We start from the raw sequence: 10,183 nt of genomic DNA on the forward strand, positions 1-10,183 counted from the left end.
GTCACATCTGTTTTTGAATATGTAAAGAGTTCCCATCTCGCATACACGTCGAAAGTTTTCTCCCCGCTTCTTGGTCCTGCGTCAGTCATTTATTAAACTCGTGCCTCTTCGAATAAATTGTCGCATTTTTTCAGAGCCAGATACTTTTACATCAGTCCACTCTTAAATGGAATACTTGCAGCGGACGCGTTCCACGACCTCGCGTATTTTTCCGCAGACACAAAAAGTTCGAAAGGCTTTCACGAAATCCGCGTTGCAGACCAACCCGGAGGCTGGCGAGAATTAAGCAGCGGAAACTTCGCGGGGAGGGATTAAAACTGCTAAAATTAATTCGCGTAATTGCAGGCGAAGTGGATGCGGCTTGGCCGGAGCTCTTGGTCTTCCAGAATCGAAGGGATTTTCCACTGGCTGGTAGCAAGAAAGTCGTCTGACATGGCACGGAGCGTTTCTACTGGATCAAGCCTCGGACGCACCCATCCAATTTGAATTCATTCTGCGCTTGCAAGTCTTCATTGCAGGTTATTTTAAGGAGTTAGTCGCAGCTAGGAAGTGGAAAAACGACATTTCTTTATGATTCTTTTTAGTTATTAAATAATAATTTGCATAAGTAACAATTAAGTGTATTATAATGCATCTTTTAAAGAACTAAAAAACATTTTTTGTTTTAAGAAACGTTTAATTTATATCGTCATAACAGCCGATGACGTAGACGATGATTTAAAAACATAGGTTTGCGGTGAGCAAGATTTCTCTACACTGGTTTACCTGAAAACAAAAACAAAGGTAGATTTCGAAAATAGATTAGTCTAGCGGGTCCCTGAACGAAGGATTTTGGTAAAAATTAATTTAAAACAAGATGGTGTACATTTGAACTTGATTTTCAATTTTTTCACTAAAATTAAGCGATTTAATACAGGATAAAAAAGAGTATATAAGAAAATATAAAATCCTTCGTTCAGGGACCCGTTAGTCTAATATATTCTCTAAATCTACCTTTAGTTTTGTTTTCAGGTGCACCAGTTTGAAGAAATCTTGCTCACCGCAAACCAAGTGGCCACCCACGCCATCGCTTGTTATGACGAAATAAATTAACCTTTTGTAAAACAAAAATTCTTTTCTAGTTCTTTAAGACATACTTTGTGATATATTTACATTTCATTATTAAAAATTATTATTTAATACCTTAAAAAGAACACACAAGAAACTGTCCGTTTCCATTTTCCTGACTGTAACTAATCCCTTAAAGCGAATGGCACCTCTTATTCGTTCGTTGCATTACTGGAGTCAGGTGTCGGATAACAATAAAAGACCAGCAGCCGTTGTAGGTAAATTTAATCATCTTATTGCTAGCCAACTAGGCTCTTCTCCAAGACTAAGATTAAGAACATTTTAAGGAGATACATGCTGTTGTCATAGGAAAAATTCAAGAACTTTTTTTCAAGATTTAAATAGATACTAGGTATAATAGATAATATGTATTTATATCTTGCAAAAAAATTCTTGAATTTTGGTTGTGACAACCTATGAAAATTCAATATTCTGTCAAAACGATTATTTATTACTCAATATATGTAGGTTGATGATTGTTTATTATTGAAATCATTTGAATCAGCTCTACTTAAGGGGTTTATATTGGAAACACAATTATAACTTCTAAAATTACTATCAATAATTCCAAGAACATAACCATATCTTCAATATGAATTCATTAATTCACTCTATGAGTTAAAATATCAATTAAAATAGATTGAAAATAAACCTCTAATCGCAGTTAGAATTTAATCCAGACCCAATTCAGTGTTTCTAACGTAAAGTGCTCCCACATCTCTCCTAATTTTAATTATCCGTGGCTCTCGCAACTCGACACGACGCAGAATCGAGTAAATAAAATTCAAATACTATTTCGTAGGAGATGGGGGCTCGTATGGTTTATTCATTCGACGATCGTCGCATCGAACTCGGCAACTATAGCCGAGGACGAAGCGGCAACGCGTTTCTGCTTTCCACTTTTTGCCCTCCTCGACGATCCTCGAGGAGTCTAGGGCTTGGGTAAACTTCTGGCCCGTCCGTCTCTCCGCATTAATTAATTAACGTTCTCTTAATTGAATCACTCCCGCGAAACAACGACGGATTAACTCCATCGTCCCCCGTGAATGCTCTCGAGCGAGCCGACGACATTTCATTTGCTTTTCACTCATGGTTCCTTACCAGCTGTTTCCATTCCGAGAGGGCGTTGAGTGGATTTTCATTAAACCTAGCATCGGTGCTGCGTGGCGTCGTGTCCCGAAGCGAACCGAGATTAGATTCGAGATAGAATTCTCGATAAACGTGTCATCGAACGCAGGAGGTACATGGCTTTTAGAAAAATTCTTGTTTGGAACGATTTCGTGCGATAACTCGAGGGACTTTGGCGCGTTTGTCATCGTTGCGTAAGAGAATTGCCTCTCGATGGGATATGGGAATCGCAATTGCCAACTCGTTGCAAATGTACCTAGCCGTACACGACAGTTGCCTGAAGCTTTACCCATAAATCACCTCTCACGATATTAAGTTATCGCAAGAGTAACTGGACTCATTGTTGAAACAGTTTTCATTGTTATTCTGTGCGTACGTTGCTGATTCTAGTACAAATACAGGTAACGTTTCATTTTATGGTTATAGATTGTACCTTGGGATTATTGATTCATAAGCTGATTCAGTCATCAAGCCTATTATTCAATAGTTTTCTATGTGCCTATTTGTTTTAATTTATATTTGTTAGATCAATTAATTCCACTAAAAAAGGACAAATACTTTTTCTTTGTTCGTCCTCTTAAACCAGCGTCATTACTTGGGTGAATTCTTATTACGCTATTCGTTTCTTTAATGGATCTCCTTAAAAGGTGACGCCATGGAAATCGTAAACATTAATGTCATGCATATATGCAAAACGTAAGTCATCGGGTTGGCCTCAATGGTGATTAATCGATTGACTACTGTTTTATTAAGTCATTTCGTAAGTCTCTGAGCATTTAACTATGCGAACTATCGACCTAATAAACGTATATGATTATACTGTAGTTCGAACCACAGAACGTTAATCATTTTCCATCATTCGTTAAAGTGAGCTTTAAACTTAAAAAATCGTGAAGAGAATTCTACTCTTCAAATTGAACTTTGTGATGAGTGACATTTGTTGGAATGGTCGTTGGGCATGTCTGTTAAAATAAATTGATTCGTTTCCATGGTAGGTACAATTGCATATTATAAAGCATGGTGAAAGAAGATGGCCACTAGGTAGTCGTTACATTTCGTGTCTTTATTGATATTCTTAAATGGAGTCCTTTTTATACATTTAACTGGTATCAGGTCACAAGATAAATTTAATTGGAAACTTACATATTATCTGATTACATAAAATAAATACTGTAGAATTACTCTAATTCTTTGTTCATAAAGTTTCGACCATAAGATTACATGGTCCACTTCAGGTGTAAAATAACCATCTCAACAAGTGTATAGAAAAAAAATAATATTCAAACATAAGACATTACATAATTACAGAAGTATCAGAGGATCGAAATTCATTTACAACTTACAAAAATGTAAAATAACCGATTGAAAAGTACAAAAAAAAAATGAAGAAGGTTAAACCACATTATGATAATGTACACATTTTTCTGTAGTACAATCCACTTAAACAAAATTACGTAAACACTTATCCCATTCAGCCCGCCAAAAATATTATCAAAAATTTGATTCTCACCGCGGAATACTATCTCAGATAACCAGTTAATTCCTGTTTTGGTGTAAGTAAAGTAACATTACACGGAAGCTACGAGTGTCCCTTTCCGAGGAGCATCAACGCGAGCAACCCCCAGAAAAACCATCGTCGTCTCAACGGTCCTTCCCCGACTCCCAACAAGTCGTTACAACATACCTACACCGACTGCTCCCCGACAGCATTTTGCAATTTGTATCTATCGTTCTTCAGCCGGCGCAGCCCCTCGAAGAATCTGCGAAAGAAAGGAGGAGAAACGAAAGCAAAAGGCTGAGCACGGCCGGGAATTAAAGTCGACCAGTGAAAGAGAGAGAGAGAGAGAGACGGAGACGTGGAAACACAGAAGCGCGAGAAACATGAATTATTCCTGGCAACGGCTGTCCAGAAACCGCGGGGATCGTGTTTCCCACGATTCATAACGTGTTATCAATAATTAATCGCGTTAGCGGAACACAAAAGCGCTGGCAAAGACAAGGCCAGAAGCAAACGGGTGAACAGTGAACGTATTTCTCGTTACAAAGACACGACTCGTTCTAGCAAAAGGAATCGACGTATCGCGTTTTAACTCGTAAGCTGCCAGGGTGCGGAGCCACGGCGTCTTATTCTTGGAAAAGCGAGCTGTGGACGGCTTCCATAAATCTCCACCGATGACAGATCAGTATGCGGCCCTTGTTATCCGGATCGCTGTAATGTCCTCCATTTTGCTGCTACGTGATCGAATCACCAGTCGCGACGATGTCATCGAGGTTTTGACATGACTGCCTTCAGATCTCTGGAAAATTTTATTTTGCTTTAGGATTATGGTACTGAATTAGGTAATCGACTCTTCGGTACTTGCATCTAGATGCAGGGAATATTATTTTGTCTTTGCAGTGCACATAAGACTGTTTTGTTGAGAGTATGACGAAAGAAGAATTTAAAACAAAAAAATTTGAGTAAATGTCTCTGTTGCTCTTCTTGAATTTTTCAATTAATTGTTTTCCACTCCTGTAAATTGTAACTTTACGTCAGTTTGTCCAATATTTAAAAACTTGTTTAATTTCCAAAATTTTTTAGAATACTACCAAGTGTCTGTGGTGCTCTTCTTGAGTTTTTTAATTAAACGTTTTCCATTACTGTAAATAATTTTTTAACGTATTACCTTTGAATACTGAACACCTGAAGTGGATCATAGAATGCAAATTGACGAGTGACGATAAATGGGAACAAATGGATACCTCCTGGCGCCAAGGAAATAAAAATGAATTGAAAGTAACGTACACTAGAACGGATAAAAACTCATATATAACGTGGACATTTTATAGCCTCCATGCCAGGGAAACCAATTTTGCTAGAAATTCCTCGCTAAATTCTCCGTAAAAGTCGACGTTAAATGCAATAAAATTTTGTATCCCCACACGATGGTTCCCGAATCGGTTTATAGCAACTATTTTAAACATTCATAAATGCTTCTGTGGTCGGTTATACTCGTAATATCAATATTTAATAGAAATATCTCATAAAGCAAGCTGCCGCAGTAGCAACACGCCGCGCGGTAAGCACGGATCAGCCTCTGCAAATCTTGATGAATGGCCGGATTACTTCAACTCTTCTATTTTTATAAACTCCTGAAAATTGTTGCCGAATGCACACGGGGCTCCAGTATTTACCGCGGGCTTTTCATCGACTCGTGCCTGAAGTTCCTTGTTTCATTAAATAACAAATTTATAGTATACCTCGTAGACTTACTTCACTTATAGATTGATCAATAATAGCACATTCGCGACCGGCAGATATTTTACGTTTCTAATACCGAGTACTGACGAAACGAATAAAATTTTGAAGCTTGACATCGCAAATTTGTATCGTTAGGGTGAAGATAAAAATTACAAAGCATGTTTTTAAATATCAGTGTTGTAAATATGTAGGGTATAAAATAAAAAGATTTTTATAATCTTTTGAAAACCAGGAATAAAGTGTTTAATAAGAAATTAAATATTGAATGTAAGAATGAATACAAGAGAATAATACTGTATGATACTATAATATGTAAAAAAAATGTGTGGAATGCATAAATGTATGTAAAAGAAGAATAAAGTTGTACCAGGTACAAAGACTGAAAATTAAGGATATTGAGAAGGCAAGAAGAAAAAATTGTATTTATTTATAACTAAATTTGAGTCGTAGACTCCAAAAAGTAGCAGATGAATAATATTGTACTTGAATTTATGAAAACCTTTTAGGAACTGTTTCCATCAGGAATTCCTCCCTGCTTACGAGTACTAAACACAAACATGTACATAAATCTCAAATAGCAAATAAAGATATATGCAAACAAAGTTGTTTGATAGATATTCTGGGATAAATTCCTCACTTTACTTGATATCCCTGGCGGTGCTCTAAGACGCATAAAAGTAATGCTTCCACGCATTCTTCGCAACAAGACAAACAATAAAATGTATGTTTATCTGGTCTTCGATCTGAAACTCGGCCACACGATACTCCCAATAAACGAAGGAACGGCTTTTCGCGTTCAGTGCGTATCGCGAAGGCAGAAATATTAATGCACCGGATTTGAAAATTGCACAACGCGTTTTCCACGCGGAAATTACCACCGTGCACCGTTTGGATAACAAATTTTAATGTACGCGCTCGTACGCTGTCCAAGGCTCGCACTAACCGACGAATTTTTTTCAAGCGCATTTATCTCACCGCGAACGATCCCGTGATATATTTATGTACATTGGCCGATGTGTATTTATATGCAGTCCCAAGGAAGTCCACGTTCCCAGAAAGCTGCTCCATAGAAGCCCGATGGTTCGGCTGGCGTGAGTGTGCAGTGCAACAACAACTTTTTGGCCAGTGTTGTGTCCTTAAAAGTCTTAAACTGAATGTACGAACTCCTTTAAATCAAATAACTTATATGCATGTGCAAGGATTAGGTTGAATTTAATTAGATATTACCACGATGATTTTAAATAATTTAAAATTGACAGCTGAGAAATACATATTACAATTAAAGAATCGAACATCAATAAATAGAAACGAATTTTCATGTTAGTTATACAGTTATATACATACATACGAAACAGTTACGAAATTTTATCTACAAGTATGTAATTAGATGGTTTTATGTAACCTATGCAGCCATCAAAAGTGAAATTAGGAAAAGAGATAAAAAAAGTCATTCTCTATCATGAATATCATAGAATGCAATATCAGATGGTGCGATTAATGATTAATTTCATTACCTATTCTTGTAATTTAAAGGTTGAAAAATAAAGTTAATGTACAGTCATAAGCCTGATTGCTAATTAGAATTTCAATTATTAATGCATACAACGTAATAAAATACCTATTACTGTTACTCGCATTTTTGACATTCTCGGCCATAGCTCTTGTAGCTATATGGCAACATAATTTTCGTTCATAAACCCGTAACCATATATTCTGCACGAGTGTACTTCGTGAGACAGCAACTTCCTAACTTCGCTTGCACGCCTTTCTGATGCACGTGCTCTACGAGTTTAGTGGCTCGCGTGACCACTTATAAAAAGGACTCGTAATTTCTATCCAGACATGAGCGAAATTCTCATCTAGATACAAAATTTCGAGCAACGATTCTAGGATAAACTTTTAATCTGATATTTGTATCATAAAAGTTGTACTTTGAATTATAGTATCAATTTACGTTTCACTTTGAACGAATAGAAGCTAATCGTTTGCAGAGTTATTAGTTTATTCGTCTTGTATGTATTGTTCAAGTAAAATTCTACTTATCTATATTATTGCACAGGTAATCTCAACGACTACTCCAAAAGGTAATCAGTTACACAGAAATTCTACTTTGTTTGTATTAAAAAATAATTTTTTTTTAACAATTCTCAACAATTTATACAAAATAGCACTAATTAAAATGTAGTCTCATTGCTAAAAAACTGAGGATCTATTCGAGGAATATTAATGAGAATATTAATGTATCAGCCTACTAGATTTTAGCCCATCAAGAGAAAAATAAAACAAAATTAACCAAGTAATTGTTATCACGTCGAATGATTTCGTCAATTGGAAGACACTGATCGTCAGTTCAATTTGAGAATCATCGCAAACAACTAACCTACTTTGATCTCAGCTGCACGATCTCTGAATCTCTGACAATCACTTGCATTCTAAATCTCGATCATTCTATGTATATTTGTGTTAGGCTGAGTCATATGCGCGTTTGGTTTTTGAAGCCCCACGCGTTTCCAAGAGCATTATCTCGAAACGTTGCTTATAACAGCTGGTTCCTATGAATAGATCAAATCACATATGTTTGAGCAGTACTTTGCACACGGTATCGGTCAGTTCTGAACCTACCATCAAGCAGCTCAGTTCGTCCGAGTTCGATTAAACTCAATATTTATTCCTGATGTATCATGACATTCCATTTCAAAAAAGAACAATTTTGTGAGAGAAGAATTTGAACAAAGTATCCAATTTTCATAATAAAATATAGAAACATTTGAATGAGTAAGCAAATACCAGGTAAATTAGTTTTGAAGTGAGTGAATAACGAATAATTTTATCAAGGTAAACCTGCTGGGATACAATTCAAGATAGGCACATTATTACGTTCAATCATTATTGAGAAGATACAGTACTATGGCCAAAACCTTTTTATTTTAATTTACTCATAATTCCACGAAACACAAAGAAATTAGTGAAAAATAGATATTATCTTCAACCAGATGACTTTGGAGTCGTACAATATACTATTTAGTTGATACACGACAAACTTCAACACTAATTAGAACAACCTTTCGAACAACGAAACTTGTCCATCTTTGGCGGCAAAATTATAATTTCGCTCAACGGTAGGGTACAGTCATAAACAAGGCCAACTGAACGAATCCATGTAAATTACATCTATCGTTAAGTCCTGCACCACATGGATGGCGGTTTCGCGGAGGGATCACTCGTAATGATCTCTCATTGGCGATATTTCATCGGCGTAAGTACGACCGGACGTTTATTGCCTGACCAGGCTGAAAGGATGCTCGACCAGTGGCCTGTTAATTTGGTTACGAAAATATTTAAGCGTCCCGCGTAATTGCTTCCCCGCGAATAGACCCGCGGTACTCTCTTGTGATTGCGCGCAGCGCATATGCAAGCTGAGTGCACGTTGTTTACGCAAACGTCTTTTGCCCGAGTTGTTTGACTTGGGCGTGATTGATAACGAACGTAAGCTGTTTTGGCAGCGCCCGTTAAGACGATTCGGGGAAGCCTGCGTTACGTGGAAACGTACTTTATTCGGGAAACCGTCGGTAGAGAGATATGATTGGAAAAAAGAGTTCCCGAAGTGGTTCGTTTATCGATGCCCGCGATACTGTTTGGAAATTCGGAAAATTTATTTTGAAACCTTAGCACCACTACTTGTAAGTGAATTTGCGTTTACGACTTTGCACTCGTGTCTAGATTTTTGTCGTTATTCCGAGTACAGAAAAAGTGATGTCATACTTCTGGCCAGTACGGCATTAATGATAACAATTGTTTAAGAGTAGCTGACAATGATAATAACTATTTATTACTTGGTAAAAATTCCTTCAATTTGAATTTTGTTATAATTGAATCGGACGATTTTACGTTGAGTTAGAATAGTTTCAAGTTTCCAGTGGAACAATAAACAAAACAATTGTTTAAGAATATTTAACAATGATAATAATTATCTATTAGATAGTAAAAATTCCTTCAATTTGAATTTTGTTATAATTAAATCGGACGATTCCACGCTGAGTTAGAATAGTTTCAAGTTTCTAGTGGAACAATAAACAAAACAATTGTTTAATAATATTTAAAAATGATAATAACTATCTATTAAGTAGTAGAAGTTCCGTGCTTTAATTTGGGCTTTAGTAGAATCGAATCGGACAATTCCACGCCGAGTTATGACAGTTCAAAGTTTCCTATAGAATACCATAGATGGATCGTAGATACTTATGAATTAATGAATGAACCATTGGCCACTTGAATTCCTGGAAGTGCGTACGCACTAGTAGTAAAGTAGTAAAATTAGTAAACACAGGGCTTGGCGTAGTATTTCCTGGAAAAAATCGGGTATTCCTTGGAAGAAGATGACAACAATCACCCCTTCCGGAGTTTCCCCCGAATATCTAGAGTTCCTTTCGAACAATTATGATGAAACTTGGTATACAATGGTTTTTGGGGTCGCTCATTTCAAATCTGTAATCATAATTAAAAAATTCAAAATGGCGGATCCAGTACCGCGGATGAAAATGCGGAAAACTGATTCGATTTTGATGAAATTTGGTATCCGGGGGTTTTTAGGGTCGCTGATTTCAAATCTGAACTCAAAATGTAGAAATTCAAAATGGCGGATCCCATACTGTGGGGCAAAATGCGGAAAGTGACTGGATTTGGATGAAACTTGGTACACAGGGGTTT

The 10,183-nt window shown here is 36.7% G+C and overlaps 1 long non-coding RNA gene across 1 annotated transcript in view; it reads left to right on the forward strand.

Moving 5' to 3' along the window:
• The first annotated feature begins 8,133 nt into the window (after positions 1–8,133).
• The window catches only part of LOC128894496 (uncharacterized), a 5,946-nt gene continuing 3,896 nt past the window's right edge, over positions 8,134–10,183 (forward strand). Inside the window, exon 1 of the long non-coding RNA XR_008461580.1 lies at positions 8,134–8,266. This is a non-coding gene — a long non-coding RNA (uncharacterized LOC128894496). The remainder of the gene's footprint in view (positions 8,267–10,183) is intronic.

The sequence above is a fragment of the Hylaeus anthracinus genome, unplaced genomic scaffold (assembly GCF_026225885.1).
Source record: "Hylaeus anthracinus isolate JK02 unplaced genomic scaffold, UHH_iyHylAnth1.0_haploid 4, whole genome shotgun sequence".
Taxonomy (NCBI): Eukaryota; Metazoa; Arthropoda; class Insecta; order Hymenoptera; family Colletidae; genus Hylaeus; species Hylaeus anthracinus.